Source organism: Amphiprion ocellaris, chromosome 15 (genome assembly GCF_022539595.1).
Source record: "Amphiprion ocellaris isolate individual 3 ecotype Okinawa chromosome 15, ASM2253959v1, whole genome shotgun sequence".
In the NCBI taxonomy this organism is placed as follows: domain Eukaryota; kingdom Metazoa; phylum Chordata; class Actinopteri; family Pomacentridae; genus Amphiprion; species Amphiprion ocellaris.
Genome location: NC_072780.1, coordinates 23,583,944 through 23,597,599, shown reverse-complemented (window position 1 = coordinate 23,597,599; position 13,656 = coordinate 23,583,944). Strand labels below are relative to the sequence as shown.

Here is a 13,656-nt window from a genome sequence, read left to right as displayed (position 1 = left end):
AAGCATTTCAGCAGTTACTTTTAATTTTACACCATGAATAGTTCATAACCCAGTTACCACGGTGATCTCTGTGTGATGAATCGTAGTTCACGTATTTCTAGACTTCAGCTACGAGTAGGTCCTGGCCCTCCGCCATGTTTTTCCACGCGGCTCTGTCTGCGTTGGTTAAGCTTGTTTTATGCTTACCGCGTCCGCGAAGTCCGTGAGGCTCCGTGCGGAAAAATTACGTCATTTTCGCACCCACGCCCCCTCCAGCGGCCTTTCCGTGCGGAAAATTTCCGCTCCGCACACCTCCACATTTTTCTAACCAACGCGGACGGAGCCGCACGGAAAAACATGGCGGAGGGCCAGGACCTACTCGTAGCTGAAGTCTAGAATTACGTGAACTTATACGATTCATCACACAGAGATCACCGTGGTAACCGGGTTATGAACTATTCATGGTGTGAAATAAAAATAACTGCTGAAATGCTTTTATTCGGTAAAATGATGTGTTGTAAGTGGTGTAAACCATGGCAAACTTCTTCTTCTCTAGTGTAGAACCAGAGTAGACCAGGTAGATGTGTGTTTGAGCTACACTGCCCCCTGCAGTTTGGAAAGCAGACTTCTTCTTCTCTAGTTTATTACTAGCGTAGACCAGGTAGACGTGTGTTTGGGATACACTGCCCCCCGCAGTTTGGGAGCAGACGCGCACGGAGTATAAATGTACACACGTTCCCTCGCACGGATTTCCGTGCGGCAGTTTTCCGCGCGGCTCGTTCGTGTGGAAAGTATATTCCAGCCTTTAGAAAAATGTGGAGGTGCTCGGAGCGGAAATTTTCCGCACGGAAAGGCCGCTCGAGGGGGCGTGGGTGCCAAAATGACGTAATTTTTCCGCACGGAGCCGCACGGACCTCGCAGACGCGGCAAGCATAAAACAAGCTAAACGGGAGATTGTGTGAAGCCTTCTCTGTAGCCGACAAAAACAATCTGAGAAACATGAGGGGGTAGTTCTCTTGTGCTTTTTTATCTTTGGCAGTGACGTGTGAAAAGCAAACAGCTCTGACACTCCCCGCTGGGAGCAGAGACGCTCTGGCTGGGACGTCCGCAGACAGACGCTCTCACTTTGAGCGCCGTTATCTTTCTGGGAACGTTTTAGAAATACACAGAGGAGAGACGGCCAAAGTGCGAATTTGGGACTTTCTACCATTTTTTTTAGTCAGGGAATAGTTCTCTTGTATTTTTATTACTCTCTGTCTCTCTCACCCTCCCCCTCCCCCTCTGACTGCAGCTGACGCTCCTCTCTCCATCACAGAGCATCAGGTCTTTCACTGGCTTTGACCACAGATCACTCTGCTCTGCCAAACACAGAAGACGCAAGATGCACAGAAAATCAAGACTTTGCTTCAGACGCAATAAAATAACAATAATAAGTATAAGAATAAACATATTCTAGCAATGGAGAACACAGGGCTCCAGATTCTCCCCATGGTCCTAAAGCCCATTCTGTTGTGTTTGCCATTGCAGAGACTAAAGTTTTTTGGAGTGGCACAAATTCATTTATGTAAAATTTTATTGTGACTCCTGATGATTTTGTAAATAGTTGTTCAAAAGCGCCTAAAATGTTCCTGAAACTGTGTTGATTGCTAAATTTGCACATTTTTTTATGATATAAACAATTCATATTTGCATTCTAAGTTCTGAAAAGGATAATTTACACATGTTTATGGTGTCCACAGTAAAAAAAAAAATCTAACTTTTTTCTACTCGGACTTTGTGTTTTTTCTGCAATTTTAGGTCAAGTGTGTTCATACATTATATCAAAATGTATAAATAATTGTAGAATCACACAGGTGAGGCTGTGCTGAAAAAAAGGCACCAAGCAAAGCAAGATCAACAGTTTCTAAGGTGAAATATAAAAGGTAAAATCAGAATTAGTCAAAAACGGACCTCAGTCAAATTGGCCCCCAGGACTCCTAAGAGTTAAACTATCATTGGCCTTTTGTAGTGCAGGGACCACTACTTTGCAAGAGCAAAAAAGGCGTCCTTTAACCGTCAGTTAGTAGGCTACTAGTTACTAGTGATTTGGACACCAAAATTCAAATTTATGTCAAACACCCTTTAAAAATGTATTTGTAAGGTAGTGACTGTGCAGATGTTTTTATACTTTGTTTCTGTAGTATGCAAATAGCAAAACTTTTCAACTTCTTCTCTATTGCTGTCCTTACCTAAGGCCAACAACTGGCCAGTTCATTTATAACTGCAATAAATAGCTATGCCAGAGGTCTCAGGGTAAACTGCGTGGGAACTGCGCTATCTGTTTCCACATTCACAAATTTTATGCTAAGATAGGCTAAGAACAACAACAGCTCTGTACTTCTCTTTGGACTAAGAAACTGATAACAAGCTGAAAGAATGTTTCCAGCTCTTCTGTGATACTTCTGTCCCCTTCCTCAAAGTTTGCGTTATGGCTGTTCATTATATCAAGATGCTCGATTATGTCAGTTCTGAGCATAGAACTGCAGTTTCACATGCAGTTGTGTGAATGTGGGCCCGTAACAGCCTGTTTTAATAAATAGTGAAGCATTATATCTACAATTCTATCAGCATGCTACTGTCATAAAATAAGACTTTAGGAAAACATGACCAGTACCTGAAATCATGACTTAATAAAATTGTTGCAATTGCTTCAGTCTACATGCCCCCTTTGTCACGGACATACTGTTGTTTGAAATAGCTGAGCGAAAATGGAAGCTTTGATTATTATGGCACAGGGATCCTTGGTTACTGATGTTGGAGCTCTGCCAGGATCAGCAGCTTCCTGCATTGTGATTGGATCAGGCTGATGCCTGCACTACTCACATTGGCGGCTTCCAAAAATACACTTGTCTCATTACACATAAAACTCTACCCTCCTTCACAAAGAAGGGGGAGCCAAGAGGTGTGTAACAGAAACTTTTAACCCTATGTATTGTCTTACAGGCTGAATTGCGTCATTGTATCCTTTCAGCCTGGTTGTGTTCTCATTAGAGCAGCTGTACTGTGACTGTTTTCCTTGCTACCAAACCTAATATAAATCTAATTAGAATAGTCTAAAGGCTATTATGATTTTAGCATCAGTAAACCAGCATAAAGTTTTGTGTGCATTGTTGACTTGTCTGGCCCAAAAATTAACTGGATCATTATCATCAGCTGTTTTCAGAAAAATAGGACAAAAATCCAATCATACTCTAACCACTCAGTACCAAATGACAGATAAGCTCCTTCTGTAGTTCTATGACAAACACAATTGTTGGCCACATTCGATATAAAATGAATTGCTGTTGTTAAAATGACTCAGTTAAATCCACATTTAACATGTCAATTAAAAGCACACTTTTCAACTGTATTTAAGACAAACATTTAATAGTATATAATCATGAAGTGGGGCTGCACAGTGGTGTAGTGGTTAGCATGGATGGATGGATGGATAATCATGAAGTGCTGTTATTTTAAAATCATTTTATTTAGTGATTTTACAGGTGTAAGCCCTAAAAGTAGATCCAAAAAGTTGACTGAACAACTGACAAAATAGGAAGTAACTTTATTATTATTATTATTATTATTATTATTATTATTATTATTATTATTATTATTATTATTATTATTATTATTATTATTGTTATTATTATTAACCGCTCACGGTCTTTCACCATCAACCGATGAAGATGAAAATGGCCCTTCTGTCTGTCTGCCTGCTTTCCTGTCAGTCAGCGCTGAGGGCGCAGTTTACTCTTGGTGCCTAAACACAGCTAAAGCCGTGGAGTTGTCGCTCCGTGGGTCTGATGCTGATGGAACAGTGAGCATCTGCTTTCACTCCGGATATTTTCTTGTGCAGGAGAATCTGAACAAAGCGGGTGAGTGTTTCTGAGCATTACACGAGCTGCTTTTTTAAAAACAGTTTCTACATTGAGCGCCATTTGCAGGCAGGTACACCTACCGCTCCTTTCATTGTCCCCATCCTTGCCGCTGTGGATTTATTCTGGAAAAATCATCTGAGGAAAACCATGAATTGTTATTGATGAAAGTGTTTGATTTTGGAACGTAGTGGCCGATAAGAAAGCGATGATGTGATCATGTAAATGCAGCAGATGTACTTACTTGTCAGTGCACAGCGACACTGCTCCCGTTTTAATGTCGAATGAACGCACTGAGATCTTTGTTTTGTTCTGTCAGTCTCATGATGCTCTCAGGCCTGTTCAGTCAGTCTCCTCAGCATCCAGCACTGATGGATTCTCAGCAGGCGTTAGTCGGTGGCATCTGTTCTCCTAGCAGACCACAGTGTCATCATGGAGACCTGAGATTGCTTACAGCAGCAGGAGAATTCGTGCATTCAGGAGCTTCAGAAGAAAAATCTAGCTCTGTGTCTGTGTAGTTCCACTGATCAGGCCCTACTAACACTATCTGTCCTCTGTCCACGGATAGCAGAAGGAGCAGCTCACGACTTCTCTGTACTTACTAAACTAAACTCATGGTGTCATTGCCATTTTCATAGTCATCCTTTGACTATGAACATTTTAATACATCCCATTTTATTCATGCGATGTTATTTCTACATGCAAATAATTCAACATTGAAGAGTAGATGATGTTTCTGTTCAGTCTACCAAATGCTGTTACTATCACAGCATTAGGTACAATTTGATCTGAGTGTCTCATTAGAGCCTGTTAGGACTTTCTGTTGATTTTGGATATTTTAGACTTTTTACCCCAAATCTATTCATCTGTCATTCCGATCATGCATTAAACCCCACGAAAACAAGATATCGCTGCAAGTAGGTGATGTTTCTGCTTTTGTATGTGTCAGTCAGGCTGCAGATCTACTTCAAAACTATTTGAGAAAGAGCACTTTATCGTTAGTATCTGGTGGTAATTCACTAAGGATTCAGATATAAGGAGCTTTTTCAGAAATAAAACACAGGAGACGAGGTGCAGATCATGCTGAAGGAGGCTATACTTGGGGCTTTTTTGTGGTGTTTTTTTCAGTTCTTTCAGTCTTTCAGTTGTGCAAATGAAAACACCAGCTCACCCCGTCAGGGTCCCCCAGTCAGCCCTAACTATAAGCTTTGTCAAAAAGGAAGGTTTTAAGCCTGGTCTTAAAAATAGAGAGGGTTACTGCCTCCTGAACCCAAACTGGGAGCTGTTTCCACAGGAGAGGCGCCTGATAACTGAAGGCTCTGCCTCCCATTCTACTTTTAGAGATTCTAGGAACAACAAGTAAGCCTGCAGTCTGAGAGCGAAGAGTTCTGCTAGGATAATATGGTACTATCAGGTCTTTAAGATATGATGGAGATTGGTTGTTAAGACCTTTATATGTCAGAAGAAGGATTTTGAATTCTATTCTAGATCTAACAGGAAGCCAATGAAGAGAAACCAGTATAGGAGAAATATGATCTCTCTTGCTAACTCCTGTCAGTACTCTGGCTGCAGCGTTTTGGATCAGCTGTAGATGTTTCAGAGAGCTATTGGGACAACCTGATAATAAGGAATTACAGTAGTCAAGCCTAGAAGTAACAAATGCATGGACTAGTTTTTCTGCATCACTCTGAGACAGGATGTTCCTGATTTTCACAATATTTCTCAGGTGGAAAAAGGAAGTCCTACAGATTTGTTTTATGTGTGAGTTAAAGGACATGTCCTGGTCAAACATAACGCCGAGGTTCCTCACAGTAGTACTGGAGGCCAATGTAATGCCATCCAGAGTAACTATATGCTTTAAAAGCAATTTTCTAAGATGTTTGGGGCCAAATACAATGACTTCAGTCTTGTCTGAATTTAGTAGTAGGAAATTATAGGTCATCCAGGTCTTTTTGTCCTTAAGACAATGTTGCAGTCTGGCTGGCTGATTAGTTTCATCTGGCTTCATAGATAAATACAATTGAATGTCATCAGCATAACAATGGAAATAATACAGCGCTTCCTAATAATATTGCCTAAGGGAAGCATGTATAACAATCGTATTTAATTCTGAACAACCGTTCAGATCATGCTCTGAATTTATGAACGCAGTCACAGTTAAATAAGTGGCTGATGAATACTTACTTTTAATCATTGTCTATGTTCGTATTTTTAAGTTTACTCTGTGTTTGGGATGCTAACACTCATAACATACGAGCTCAGCAGCAGAAACTCAGTGTTTCTCCATCTGTATGTGATGAACTTTTCCTGAAAGTTTCCACAGATTGATTGTGTTTCTACTCTGACATGCAAACGACTTGTTACGAATGTGGCAACAAACATTTTCTGCATTAACTGTAGTGAATTTGAATCATACTAGTGGACGTTTGTCACCTGTGTGTTGCTGCACAGAGCTGCAGGTGAGTGACGGAACTGCTCCGCCCGTCAGACACAATTCTGCTTTGGATTTGGAAAGCAAAAGTAGTCATAGACACATGCACATCATACATGTCTTACACTGATGAGATAGAATGTGCAACAAAGTGATGTTCTAACTTTCTAAAGTACTCTCAGCAAAGCTGTTAATGTGGGAGTTTATCGATCCTCCGGTATTTAAAGACTTGGTATTTAAAGAATACAGGGTCTCATTTAGTACTGGGGCTCAGTACTCATCCCCAGTAATAAGACAGAATTCTTTCGTTTTCTTCATTGCTGTAGCCACAGAGGAAGCATAACTGTCCATCATTCCATATTATCGGCTCCAGACTAACTTTTTCCACTGATAGCACTGGTGCAGTGCCAGCTTTCTCAGTTGGTCGCACCTCCCACCTGGGCACGGGCGGCAAACAGTAGAATTTACTGATGTTCCCTGAATGACTCACAGTGCAGGCTGTGGTAAATGCTGCCAGACAGGTGTGTAAGTAAAAATTACTTTGAAAAAATAGGTGTTCTAGAACCTAGAAGATGAAACCGAAGGATTTCATGGACATGTACTGTTTTCTATGAGTGAAGTTTCTTTATGGGTGGAGTGCACTGTTAAATGTAAATGCCATAGTTGTGCTCATATAATGGTGGGAGGCAAAAATCATGAATGTGATTATTATCATCTCTACCAGCCATCTCCGATTTTCTCATTTTGTTTTTAAAATAATCAACTACAGACCACTTTATCTTTGGAATGCACAATTAGCACAAATAACTATACCGCTTGTTTTACATATCAGACAAGGAAAGACTGACCGGGCCACAGAAGAAATAACAGTACTTCCTAAATAACGCAGGAGCTGATCATCATTCACTCGCACAAATGCAACCACTTGAAATTTTCTTTCATCAATTTCCTGTCTTTTATACCCCCTCCCTCAGATTCGTCTGGTTCAGGCCGAATCCCAGTTTCAGGTACGTTTTCAGAGCTTGTGCCAGCATGGTGGCCATGTGTGGATCATGGGGGGTGCAAGGATGGAGGAATATCCAGCAATGACTGATTCCTGCTTCCTCTGGCCTTCACATCAGCACACAACAGCTGTTAATCCCACACAGGGCGAGATTAATTTTAAAGCCGCTTTTACTGCTTAAGCTCACTTTTAGCACTGACACAAGCTACCATGTAGTCGGAAGCACTGATAGAGTCCAAATCTAAAAACCTTTTTGAAATCTTAAAACTAGTTGGTTAGTAATGTTATCACATTGTTACTGCACTTTGACCCCAGAAATCCACTTTAGGGTTTGGATGTTTTGCAGAGTGCAGTGTTGGATGTAAGCTCACTTGATCTTCATAAAATTGCCAGAATATTAACTAAAGGAAAAAAATCTATGTGTCTACATGTACTGTGTAACAGTCATCAGTCGATTGAATGCCATTTTGAGATAATCTCCAATGGCAGATACGGCTCTGGCTGACAATTATTCACGTGGCTTGTAAAAAAAACAGAACAATTACAGAGCATTTACAAATCTACCCTTAACTGACACCGGAGAAAGCAATTACCAAAGTGAACAGGTGAAGTGGCAGCAACAAGACGTGACTGAGACATCTCCAGGATGTAACTGGATGGTGCATACACACAGCAGTGCATGGCCAGAGTAAAGTAAGCCACAATGCAGACAAATATTCAGAAAATGTAAACAGTGAAGACGGATGCAATGCAAGGGCGCAGGGACACAAGAGGAAATACACTGCAAATGAACAGTCAGAACATGCTGTCATTGAGCTCAGGGAATGAGCTCACTGACAGCAGATACAGGAGGAAGTCCATGAATGATATAAATGGTAAATGTGTGTAAATTTGTACAACCACATCACCTTAGTCCCAGCAACACTGCCCAGGTCTAGTTCAGGAGACCTGTTAGGTCAACAAAGGCCCATGAGGGACAGTTCTACAGGGCTAAGGCAAGTTTATAGCTACTCCTAGAACAAAAATGGCACTAAACAGGACATTTATGTTGTGGAAGGGTTGCACATGTCACTGCAAGTTGTGCTGCTGGCTAGCACAACACTGTAACTGGTTGCCTTTTAACTGAGACTGGATAACCTCAGCCTGGAAGAGTCTGACCATTGGTCCCAGTCAGCCCCTGAGTCTTCCACAAACTTCCTCAGCATGGATTTCAGGGTTTTGTTGAAGCGTTCAACAAGGCCATTTGTCTGTGGGTGGTAGGGACTGGTTTTGACCCCTCTGATCCCCAGCAGTTTGTAGACTTCCCTCAGGAGGTTGGATGTAAAATTGGAACCCTGATCAGTGATGATTTCTTTGGGAATCCCCATCCTCGAGAACATTTGTATAAGGCAGTTTGCAATCTGACGGGCCTTGACCTTTCTTAGGGGAAATGCTTCAGGATATCTTGTAACTTAGTCACACACTACTAAAATATACCTGTGGCCTGCACTACTCCTCTCTAGTGGGCCTACAATATCCATGGTGATGCGAGAAAAGGGGGTGTCTATAACTGGCATGGTAATAATTGGAGCCCTGTCACTTTTCTTTCCTGGAGCTGTTAACTGGCATTGTGGACATGATTTGCAAAACTGAACTGTGTCAGAAAATTGCTGTGGCCAGTAAAAACGAGTTAACGTCCTGGAAAACATCTTGAGTTGTCCTAAATGACCTGACCAAGGTACAGAGTGTGCTAGCTGCAAGACTACAGGCCTTAAGCTTTCAGGCACAACCAACTGATCTCCCACCTTACTGCGACGATACAATTGCTCATCTTTTAGGAGAAATTTCTCCCTGACTTTCTCAGTGACCTCAGTTGAACTAGGGACGCATTTTGCAAATAGGGGTGTTAAAGATGGGTCCTGCCTTTGAAGCTGAACTATATCGCCAGGAACAACCATTAGGACAACACTGTCTGGTTCTGGAACTGATTCAGTAATCCTTGTCCCCCTCACTTTATCCTGTCTCCTCTGTACTCTGCTCTTCTTTGCACAAAACTGTCGGGCTCCCTCAACCTCAGGAATATCACACCCTGCAAATGGTAACTCATTCCAGCCTAGACCTGGCTCTGATTGGTGCTCCCTGTGTCTAGACCTGGTGACTGCCATCATACCCTCTCATGGAACACAGATATCCTTTTCCTCCCCCTTTGATATCAGCTCTCGCAGGATGGGAAGATCCCAGCCTAACACCACCTGGTAAGGAAGTTTGCTCATTACACCCACTGACAGTGAATACTGTTGACCCTCAACTGTAATATTCACATTAGCTAAGGGGTAATCTACATTATCACTGTGAACACACCAAACCTTCACTTTACCACTATATGTGAAATCTCTGGGGAGACAATCCTGCCTGACAAGGGTACGACTACTACCTGAATCCAACAGAGCAACACAAGGCTTTTCTCCAATAAAAACACAAGTAGTGCGCTCATGATCCCTAGGGGATGCTAGAATCTCCACTCCATTTCCCTGATAATTCACAAACTCTGCTGAGCAGCACAAATATGTTTTACTAATTGACTGCCCTGGACAGTCTGCCTTAAAGTGACCCAATTGACCATAGGAATGATACAATAGGGGACCTCTGCTTAAATTCCCTAACTCGACTGCTAGTTGTACTTGGGGAACCTTGTTTTAAGTTTCTGAATCTTTGCCCATTCCCTCCCACAGTCTTACTCACTGATGAAGGGATCGGGATTTTTCGAGGAGTGATGTGACTCTTTAGTGAGCGCCGGGCTGCAAGGAATGCTTTGGCCATCTCTGCTGCTTGCCTTGAAAAATTTGGATTACGCTCTTTAACCCAGGTGCGAAGATCTGGATTCAGGACTCTCAAGAAATGCTCCATCACAATAGCATCTCCAACTTGCTCCTTTGTTTTTTCTCTTGGCACCATCCACTTGTCATACAGGTCTTTCAGGCGTGTTTGTAACTCTTTGGGGGTTTCTTCCTCCTCTCTTGTAGTAGAACGGAACCTTAATCTGTAAGTCTCTGTGCTTATTTCAGATTTTTGAAGGATGGCGTTTTTCACCTTTACATAGTTCATAGTCTCCATAGTCTCATCAATGTCCATAGCTACATATGCAGCACGTGCCTTACCATTGAGTAGCGGAGCCAGATGCAGTGCCGACTCCTCTCTTGGCCATTGGCATGCTGTGGCAATTCTTTCAAACGTTGTGAGATAATGCTCAATGTCTTCTTCCTCATGATATGGCTGCATTTTCGGACCTTTCCACCCAAAGACCCGCACTGGATTAGAAGAATGGCCTGCTGAAGATGTTTCCAAGGGGTCTCGTCCTTGCCGAACAGGCTGCTCTGCAGGCTGCTCTGCACTAGACTGAAAACTTACAGGTCCAGTTGCTGCACCTTGCATCAACCTCTGGTATTCCTGGCGTTCCGATTGTACCTCCATCTGGAGCTGGGTGAATTGGTGCTAGACTCTTCTCCAGCGGTCTTCCTGGCGTTGTCTGTCCTGCTCCCATTTTGTGTCTCGTTCAGCTTGCTGTTGCATCAGGCCTTTTAATAGGTTTGAAAGCTCATTTAGGTCATGTGGCTCAGTAGATTGCTCACCAGCTGCCCCTTGTGGTTCTGGATCCTCTGGTGCTTGTTCTCTTGCACTGTCCATTGTCACTTGCTGCTTCTTTGATCTCACCGATTTCTGCATTGTTGTCTCCTACTGGCCTGATCCCACCGCTGCCACCATTTGTAATGTAGCCTGGCCAGAATAGTCAAGGAAGGTGGTAGGCAGACAGACTCAGCAGACTTCTTGAGTGCCAAAGAGGTGCAGATTTTATTTTACAGTGCTTCTCCATTAATGTGAAAATTAAAGTTACAAAACAATACAAAAGAATTTACAAAGAAAAATCTTGTAGCTACTCAACAACAACAACAAAAAAAAAAAACTCACATTGTGGCAGCACAGCCTCACCTCTCTCAAGGCAGCCAAATCTTAACTCCTTATATAGGGCTTTCAATTCACAGCTATTCACTTGAGTTCTACCATGATGCAGCATGGTGATCTACTGTTTAACCTAGATGCAAACAACTCAGTGAACAGCATAACCATACACACTACAAACCCATAGGAATTTATAAATGTCTTCCTGCAAGTGTATATGTAAAAGCATTACTGCTCAATGCTTTAAATACAAAAGAAACAATAATCCAAAGGAAAAAAAACCTTCACTTGGTCTGGTCCAGTGATGTCACGCTGACATCAGCAACACCATAAATTCAGGAAGTGCTGGGCCGGCCTCCTCCCAAACACTAGTCCTGCACGGTGAACCAGAACAAAGGAACAAAGAAAGGTAAGTATGAACAAAGGAACAAACAATTCAACAACATTTAACCTGTAAATTAATAAAGGAAAACTGAAATTAATTATGGCTGTGTGTTTTCCTTTAATCCATGGATGTAAACTGCAACAAATTAACACAAACAAACCCGGGATAGTAAGTGCGACAATGTTACACTAGCATGGTTAAATTAAAGCCAAATACACAGAAGGATGGTTTGTGTTGTGTAATGTATAAGATGAAAGTATTAAGGGACAAGTGGTGAGGTGAAATGAGAGTTCTCATCCACTTTGTCACAGAGATGAGGACAGCAACCATGTGGAGGTTTTTCAGGTATCTGACACAATGTGAAGCAGTTTGGTGGTGTATATTGTTCAGTTCTTTACTTTGAACCAAGTAGCCCACTCGGGCAGCTCAACTGCACGACCTGTCTTGTTTAAACCAGCAGAGTGGAGCTAGCCAAAGGCATGATGAAAAGCTGCAGACTTGTCTTCCCTGTGATACTGCATTTATGACCACTGAAATGTCAACCATGAAAATGGTAGCAATTTTTTTTTTGTACATTTAGCTCTTATTACACAGTTCTCAGTACACCTGGAGCTGTGAAACCAACGCTCCCACTTTTCTTTGCCCTGTCAGCACATATGCAACTGTGACAGTGTCCACTCAGCACTGTAGGCTGCCAGCAGCTTCTGTAACTTCATGTAGTGGCAAGCTGTAATATGTATCCACCCTCAATCTGTCAGCAAAACAAGCATGAACAAAATAGGTAACAATAAGCATATTAAACATTGCAGGCTATGTAGTCATTTGTCTCTGAAACAAGCAACAGTGTAGAATGTTTTGAATGATCCAAACTAAAACATCAAGGATGACAAATATGTTGAATAACTCTACAGTTTATAATGCTGGTGTATCTTTTTCACTCACTTTTAATGAATTGAATATGCAGTTACAAATTACATGTATTTTTGTTGAAGTGATCGCGGATGTCCTTTGTTACACTAAGGATAGATTTGTCTGTCTGACCTGTTCGTTTTTAATAATATATAAGATCAGTACAATTATTAGATTATAATTTTTTTATTGCACAGGTCTGGGTTTTGTAGAATATTGTATGAGCTTCAGAAAAAATACCAGTGCATGACATATCAGTTTAGTTAAATTTAGTGCTGTCAAAAAATTAAAATGGGTACATCAGATTAATTGCAGGGTTGCCGTGGATTAATTTCGATTAATCATGATTAAATAGCATCCATTTTTAATCTATCACATTTCATTTTGCAAGAGGAAACAGATTCAAGAAAGAAGGGAATATATATACACTTAACATGTTTATTAAACACCTGTGCTTCGGTGGAAAAAAAACTCTTTCCTGCAGAGTGTGCATATTACTGTAAGTTGGTGGACTATTCCGTCTTTGGGGTTTTTTGTATTCAAAAAGAGGGCCAACAATGCTGTTTAGCGCGGGAGTATTCAACTAAAATTCAAAGAGGTCCAGTCAGAGAAAATGTATTAAAGCAAAAGTCCAGAAAATCTTAATGTCTAACTTGAATTAGTGTGATATATGTTGATGTAACCTAGTAGTTTTATTAGTGTCTGCATGTAATCAGTAACTGACCGTCAAATCAAATAAATTCAGTTCAGAAACATTTTGACAGCATTTATTAAATAACTTTTAATATAACTGTACATCTGAAAATAAATTGAAAAATAATGACTGAAAAACCTGAACCAACTGATATACATCTTTAACAATACCTAAATCTCAAAATATTTAAACAGTTGAACACTTTCACATTTTTTTTTCTGTCTTATATCACTCCCCTTATACACCTGCTGCGGGAGAACCGAGCTGCCAGTATTCTGAGTTGTGGTCTGAATGGTGTCAGGGTCATTCTCAAACACATTTGGAGCTCATTGGTGAGTCTGGAACCATATTTAGTTTGGATTATATTCATAGTTGAGAAGCTGGCTTACAGCTGTATGTTGATCCAAACATACTCAACATGTG

At 41.3% G+C, this 13,656-nt stretch overlaps 1 protein-coding gene across 15 annotated transcripts in view; it reads left to right on the top strand.

Moving 5' to 3' along the window:
- The first annotated feature begins 3,745 nt into the window (after window positions 1-3,745).
- The window catches only part of epb41a (erythrocyte membrane protein band 4.1a), a 100,602-nt gene continuing 90,691 nt past the window's right edge, over window positions 3,746-13,656 (top strand). For 6 of the 15 annotated variants that reach the window (XM_055017756.1, XM_055017754.1, XM_055017752.1 and 3 more), the window contains exons 1-2: window positions 3,781-3,875; window positions 7,281-7,313. The gene's annotated coding sequence lies outside the window, so the exon portion shown is untranslated. Of the gene's footprint in view, window positions 3,876-7,280; window positions 7,314-13,656 lie in introns of all 15 variants that reach the window. The other 9 variants (XM_055017749.1, XM_055017750.1, XM_055017757.1 and 6 more) reach the window with 5 other exon arrangements.